Below are 6,892 nucleotides of genomic sequence, written 5' to 3' on the forward strand. Positions count from 1 at the left end.
CCATGACCAAGTCAAGCTTATCCCAGAACAGCAAGATTGGTTCAATATCAAAGAAAAATCAACCTTATGTATTATATCAATAAAGAAGAAAAACCACATGATCATCTCAGTAGATGTAGATAAAGCATCTAATATGACTGAAATTAAAGACATCTTAAAATCCAACACCCTTTCATGATACAAACACTCAAACTAGAAATAGAAGGGAACTTCAACCTGGTAAAAGGCATCTACAAAAACCCTACAGTTTACATCATACTTAATGGTGAAAGACTGAATGCTTTCCCTCTAGGGGATCAGGAACAAGACAAGGATTGCTGCTCTTGCATTTCTACTCAACATGGTACTAGAAGTTTCTAGCCACGGCAGTTAGGCAAAAAGAAAAGAAATAAAAGACACCCAGATAGGAAATGAAGAAGTAAAACTACCTCTACTTGCAGAGAGACATCATCTTGTATACAGAAAATTATAAGGCATCCACTAAAAAACTCATAGAACTAATAAACTAGTTGGGCTAGGTTGTGGAGTACAAGCTCAATATACAAAAATCAAATGTATTTATATACAACATTTAACCTAAAAAATTAAGAAAACAATTCCAGGGCCGGCCCCGTGGCTTAGCGGTTGAGTGCGCGCGCTCCGCTGCTGGCGGCCCGGGTTCGGATCCCGGGCGAGCACCGATACACCGCTTCTCCGGCCATGCTGGGGCCGCGTCCCACATACAGCAACTGGAATGGATGTGCAACTACGACATGCGACTATCTACCGGGGCTTTGGGGGAAAAATAAATAAATAAAATCTTTAAAAAAAAAAAAAAGAAAACAATTCCATTTACAGTAACATCAAAAAGAATGAAACATTTTGGAATAAATTTAACAAAAGTGAAAAACATACTTTGAATACTATAAAACATTGCTAAAAGAAATTAAAGACCTAAATAAATGGAAAACCATCCCACATTCACGGATTCGAAGATGTAATACTGTTAAGGTGACAATATCCCCCAAATTGAGCTACGGATTCAGTGCAACCCTTACCAAGATCCTAGATGTCTTCTTTGCAGAAATTGAGAACCTGATCCTCAAGTTTATTTTGAAAAAGAAGAGTAAAGTTGGAAAACTCACATTTCCAAATTTCAACTTACTACAAAACTACAGTAAACAAGACCATATGGTACTGACATAGGATAGACACTGATTAAAGAAATAGATTCCAAAAATAAACCCTCACATGTATGGTAACTAGTAAAGAACTAGAATCCAGAATATATAAAGAACTCTTACAACTTGACAATACAAAGACAATTCAAACTTAAAGTCAACAAAGGTTTTGAAAAGACACTTTTTCCAAAGATATACAAATAGCCAATATGCACACGAAAAGACGCTCAACTTCATAAACCATCAGGAAAATCAAAACCACAATGAGATACCATTTCACACTCACTATGGCTATAATCAAAAAGACAAGTGTTGGTACGGACGTGGACAAATTAAAACTCTTATGCATTGCTGTTGAGAATATAAATGGTTCATCTACTTCAAATAGCAGTCTGGCAGTTTCTCAAAAGGTCAAATATAGTTACCATATGACAGAGCAATTCCACTCCTAGGTATATACCCAAGAGAACTGAAAACGTACGTCCACACAAACACTTGTACACGAATGCTCACAGCAGCATTATTCACAGCAGTCAAAGAGTAGAAACAATCCAGGTGTCCATTAACTGATGAAAGGATAAACAAAATTGTGGCATATCCATACAATGCAATATTACTTGGCAATAAAAAGGAATAAAGTACATACATGCTTCAACATGGACAAACCTTAAAAACATCATGGTAGGTGAGACAAGAGTCACAAAAGACCACATATTATGATTGCATCTATATGAAATGTTCAGAATACACAAATCTAGAGACAGAAAATTAGATTAATCGTTGCCTGGGGATGGGTAGGTTGGGAGAGAATGGGGAGTGACTAATGAGTATGGAGATTCTTTTGGGGTCAAGAAGATGTTCTAAAATTGATTGTGGTGATGGCTGCACACTATGTGAATATACTTAAAACCACTGTACACTATAAAAAGATGAACTGAATTATGTAAATATAGTATATGAATTACATCTCTTAACTGTAGTTTAAAAAACCAAACCTAGTATTTCCTTATTAGCACACACACGGGCAGATGACTCAATAAGAGCCAACGAAATTTCGCTAGACTTTTCGTAGAGCAACCAGACCAAGGGTATACCCTCCACAAGCTGAAGCTGATTGGATATAAACCCGGAGGTGTTGGGGCCACCCAATGAAGGGAGGTGTGCCTGAGAATAAAGTCAATGCTTAAAACAGCAGAGCTCAAAGACAGAGTATGACTCAATTCTCTAAAACTCTTTCTTTCAGATTCAGAAGCTGGATCCAGCCAAACCTGAAGGTCGGGTCACATGAACTTTTAAAGTATGTGATCCAATCAATTCTCTTTTGGGGCTTAAAAACTAATAATCTGCTTATGATTTCTGTTTCTTAAAACTTAAGTGAATGACATAATTTCTTATAACACTTTGCAATTTTAACCACAAGTTAAAGATTTTATTTACAAATGAAGTCTTGTAATTTAATACATCTCAAGAGAATCTTAATGATTGTCATTAAATCTGCAATCACAACAACTATGAGCAAATGTCTCACTTGAGACATTTACTTCAACAGGCCAGCCTCCAACATTGCTCTTTAATTTACAAGCACCCTTAGGGTCTCAAGAATATGCACATTACATAGCTGCCTCCCAACAAAGCATTTAGAATCCTTCAAGGTCCAAGATTACTTCTTTCTTTACAAGGCTTATTACAAAGTAATTTTTAACTTGCATCTCTATAGACATAGTTGGTAAATTGTTCTCTTTATCTCAAATTGAATGCTTTCCAGGTCTGTTTCACAAAGAGTATGCCTCCAATGGGGGGATGGGGCAAGGGTGGTGAAGGCCTGGTTAGACAAAAAAAATTCTTGAAATTCATCTTTATAAATGCTTTTGTAAAGTTAAATCAATTCCCTAAATATTTGAGCTCCTATTGTGTCCAAGACATTGATACATCTAAATGGAAAGAGATTGCTGTACATCACAGAAGACAGACGGAAAAACAAGGCTTATGGGCGAATCTGCCCTGGCTAGAGAATTTAATGGAGGCATTCTTGATTTCAAACAAGACTGCAGGTAAAAACTAGAATTGGGTCTAGTACTTCCTTACAAAAACTGAACCTATAACAGGATCTACGGAGAAGGGTTTAATCAACACAAAGCTGATAAACTGATTTAGAGCTTAAATGAGCAACCTGAATTTCCTCCAAGGTAGTGTTATTGTCTTCGGCCATAAAATTTATTTCCTCTAACATGACAACAGCTAGAAGTTATTGAGCACTTACTATGTGCCAGAAGCAGTTCCAAGTATTATATGTATGAAACTCAGGTAACTTATCACAACAATCCTACGAGGGAGGTACTACTGTTACCTACATTCTACAGATGAGAAAACGGAGGCAGAGAGGTTAAATATATTCTCCCAAGGTTGTATAGATAATAAGTGGTAAAGCCAAGATCTGCAGCTCAGCAGTCTGATTGCAGGGACCATAGGCTTAATCATTACAGACAGTTTCTTAACACAGCTTGGTGTTTAAGGGATGGCCCTGGAGACAATCGCTTTGGCTTTACAGGTTGGTATCTCATGGAATGGTTCTCCCAGAGTTGTGCTCTGTGCTACCCTCCCCCAACTCCATGTGCCAGAAATAAATAAAAACAATCAAATAAGAAACCGAGCATGTGGAGAATAATTTTAAGTAGTACTCTGCCCAAGTAACTTAGACCACAGTTGCCCCACCATAAATAATCTCTTTCATATCCTGCAAAGATGAACTGAATTATGAATTCTCCATGCTATGCCAACCATATTATTTCCCTTCAACCTTTGTCACAGAAGGGGAGCAGAATATGCCACCCAAAAATATGCCACTTCATTTTGATTATTTTGAGTTAAAGTTACTTAAGAAACAGCTGGTGCAAGGACACTCCAACCTCCTTTGTCTCTCTGCAAGCGAGATGTAAATCTCTCATGTGAAAGGTACACTTTCTGTACCAAGAGAATAGAAGGCATCCTTATCACAAGATAAGGAATTTAGTGCTGAGAAGGCTGAATTAACAAACCTTGTTACTTCTTCACTAACTTGCTACCCCACGCCCAAAACCCTTTGTCCAGTCAGTTCTTTACAAATTTATTGTTTCCTTCTCTAAAAGGTATAAAAGCTGCCTGCTTTGGTCACTTCTTTGAGTCTCATTTTTATGGGCTCCCGTACATATGAAAATAAATTTGTTTTTCTCCCGTTCATCTGTCTTATGTCAATTTAATTACTAAACCAGCCAAAGAACCTAGAAGGGAAGTTTTCTTCCAAATCCATTGTGTCCTATAGTTTAATTTTTAACCAATGCTGATTCATTTAATTAATAATTTTATTCCATAACATAAATTAGAGTAAGCTACTTAGAGGTGACATACTTACCTTTAAATATGACGTTACTCGTCTATTATTGTATATGCTCCCATTTCCCTCCAAACACATCAGTACGCCTCTACAGTGTTTACTTCTTTGGTCCTAGGGATGGCAAGAAATATTTTATAACTAATAATTTAAAATAAAATTTATATTATATTTTTATTTATGTAAAATTTACATTAAATTTATAATAAAAGTCCATGCTAATGTTTACTTGATGTGACATTACTGTGCAAACCTGTGTTCCTAAGAGTGCACCAAAAGCATACTAAGTTTACTGAATTCTTATTAAGTGTACAAAGTAATAGAAATAGAAAACAGATCTGGTCTAAAATACCATTCACTTTTTAAGTTAGAATTCATCTGCGCTCCTCCAGGTCCATGTTGTCCTAGCATTCCAAAAAAAAATACTTCACCTTAGCAATTTTCTTTACTGGATCAGTAAAAGAGAATCTGATTCCACAGGAAAAAAATAGGTAATCAAAACCTTAACATTCGCGCATGGTAACACTGACTAAAACTTAAATATGATTTACAGCTAACACATTAAGCACAAAAATCCCCAAACAAGCTCTGCGACCCGCCTATCAAAATGCACCTCAAGTGCATACACATCACCTGCTGTTCTCTTTATTTTGGAGGTAGGCACTAAAGGTATTACAAATCAATTGTTTTCACTGAGACGATTCCCCGAAAACTGGCTGCTGAACTCACGACCCTAAGGAAACGTGCGTAGAGAATTCGCGTCCCTCGAGAACACCTAAAAGCGGTATGCATTTGTGCATTTAAAAATGCCTCGAGGAACTAAACGTTGCTGAGGAACAGAAAGCATCTCCGGCAGACGCGTTCGCGGGCCACCTGGAGATGCCAGCGGGGTCAATTGTTTCGGGGGGGTTCAGCATCATGGGGGAGGGGGAGGGAGGGAACGCTTGAGACTTGGTAAATGCAAAAACAAAGATTTTTTTTTTTTTTCACGCCAGCGACAGGAAATCATTAAAAACATAAGCTAGTCTCACACCCACAAACCGCCTTATAGTTGAACAAAATGCGTCCTGGCCCTCGCCGCCCGCGAGCTCTCCCGTGAGGAGGAAGGCGAGGTAAAGACCACACCGGCCCGGCGCCGCCCTCCGGCTCCAGCTCGGCGTCCGGGCAGGGCGGCGAGCGGGGCGGCGGCCCGCGGGGCGTGTGAGCCGGCGGCGCCCGCGGCCCGGAGCCGCCCGAGCGCCCGCGGCCCGCGGCCCGCTCCCCGCTGCAAAACAAAGCGCTCGGCCGCCGCGCGCGCAGCCCTTCCCGCCGGCACCCGGGCTCCCGGGGCCCACCGCCCCGCGGGGACCCCAGACGGCGAGCGAGGGCCAGCCGAGCCCCCGGCCCCGCACTTACCGAAGGACCCCAGCACCGCGCGGGCCAGCAGCGAGGACACGCCGGCCTCCCGGCCCCAGGATTTAAGTCACCTCGGGTCCGCCCCCGGGGGCGGGGCGAGCAGCGAGGCCCGGGCTCCGCGACCAGCCGGCCCCGCCCCGGCCGACGGCGGGAGCGCCCAGCCCCGCGCCGCCGCGGTCCTACTGCCGCCGGATGAGCAGGCGCCGCGGCCTGCCCCGCCCTCCGGTGGATCGCGCTGAGATTTGCAAAGTTTAAGTTCTCGTGTCTGGTGGAGAAAACTTATCCAGCAGTGATTCTCCGCCTTTACTTTGCATCAGAATCGCCCTGGAGGGCTTGTTAAAAGGGATTGAAAAGTACCGCTTGGAAAATTGCCGATTTCAGTAGGTCAGAAGTGGGGCTGAAAATGTACATTTCTAACAAGTGCACCGGACAGGTTGTTGCTACTGATCTCAGAACCAGTGATCTGGAGCATGGGGTCGACAAACTTTCTATAAAGCGTGTGAAAGAAAGTGCACCAAGTGAAACGTAAGGAGAGGATTTTTTCCAGGCTGTTTCAGTAGGGAGAACATCCATTAATTCAGAGGAACCTTCTCAGAGAAAGGGAAATAGACCTTTTGTATAGGAGGGCTTTTATAGGAGAAACTCAACAAGGGAATCCTGTCTGAGTGATTAAGAATGACAAAGAGCAGAGGCAGGTAGTTCTTGCGATATGGATGGCAGAGTATTTCTTTGCCCTTGAGGTTCAGATCTTGGCTCTGCCACTCACTAGACATACAACCTTGGGAAAATCACTTAACCTGTCTCTGCTCAGTTTTCTTATCTGTAAAATGAGAATAACACTGACACTTACCTCATAGGATTGCTGAGATAGTTACATGAATTAATACATAATTGAGAGCAGCTCCCAGAAAATGGAATGGTGCACTTGGCTTAGATGAGGAGTTTTCTGGTGCCTAAGCTACAGCGATCA

General features: G+C 41.5%; 1 protein-coding gene across 7 annotated transcripts in view; it reads right to left on the minus strand.

Moving 5' to 3' along the window:
• Window positions 1–6,067, minus strand: part of RESF1 (retroelement silencing factor 1) — a 28,168-nt gene extending 22,101 nt beyond the window's left edge. For 5 of the 7 annotated variants that reach the window (XR_015554971.1, XM_087442590.1, XM_087442591.1 and 2 more), the window contains exons 1-2: window positions 5,923–6,067; window positions 4,549–4,641 (exon numbers count right to left, since the gene is read on the minus strand). The gene's annotated coding sequence lies outside the window, so the exon portion shown is untranslated. Of the gene's footprint in view, window positions 1–4,548; window positions 4,701–5,160; window positions 5,512–5,922 lie in introns of those variants that run through there. The other 2 variants (XM_087442589.1, XM_087442588.1) reach the window with 2 other exon arrangements.
• Between the last annotated feature and the right edge of the window lie 825 nt (window positions 6,068–6,892).

Source organism: Ceratotherium simum, chromosome 17 (assembly GCF_057802395.1).
Source record: "Ceratotherium simum simum isolate JZ-2026a chromosome 17, ASM5780239v1, whole genome shotgun sequence".
NCBI classification, from domain to species: domain Eukaryota; kingdom Metazoa; phylum Chordata; class Mammalia; order Perissodactyla; family Rhinocerotidae; genus Ceratotherium; species Ceratotherium simum.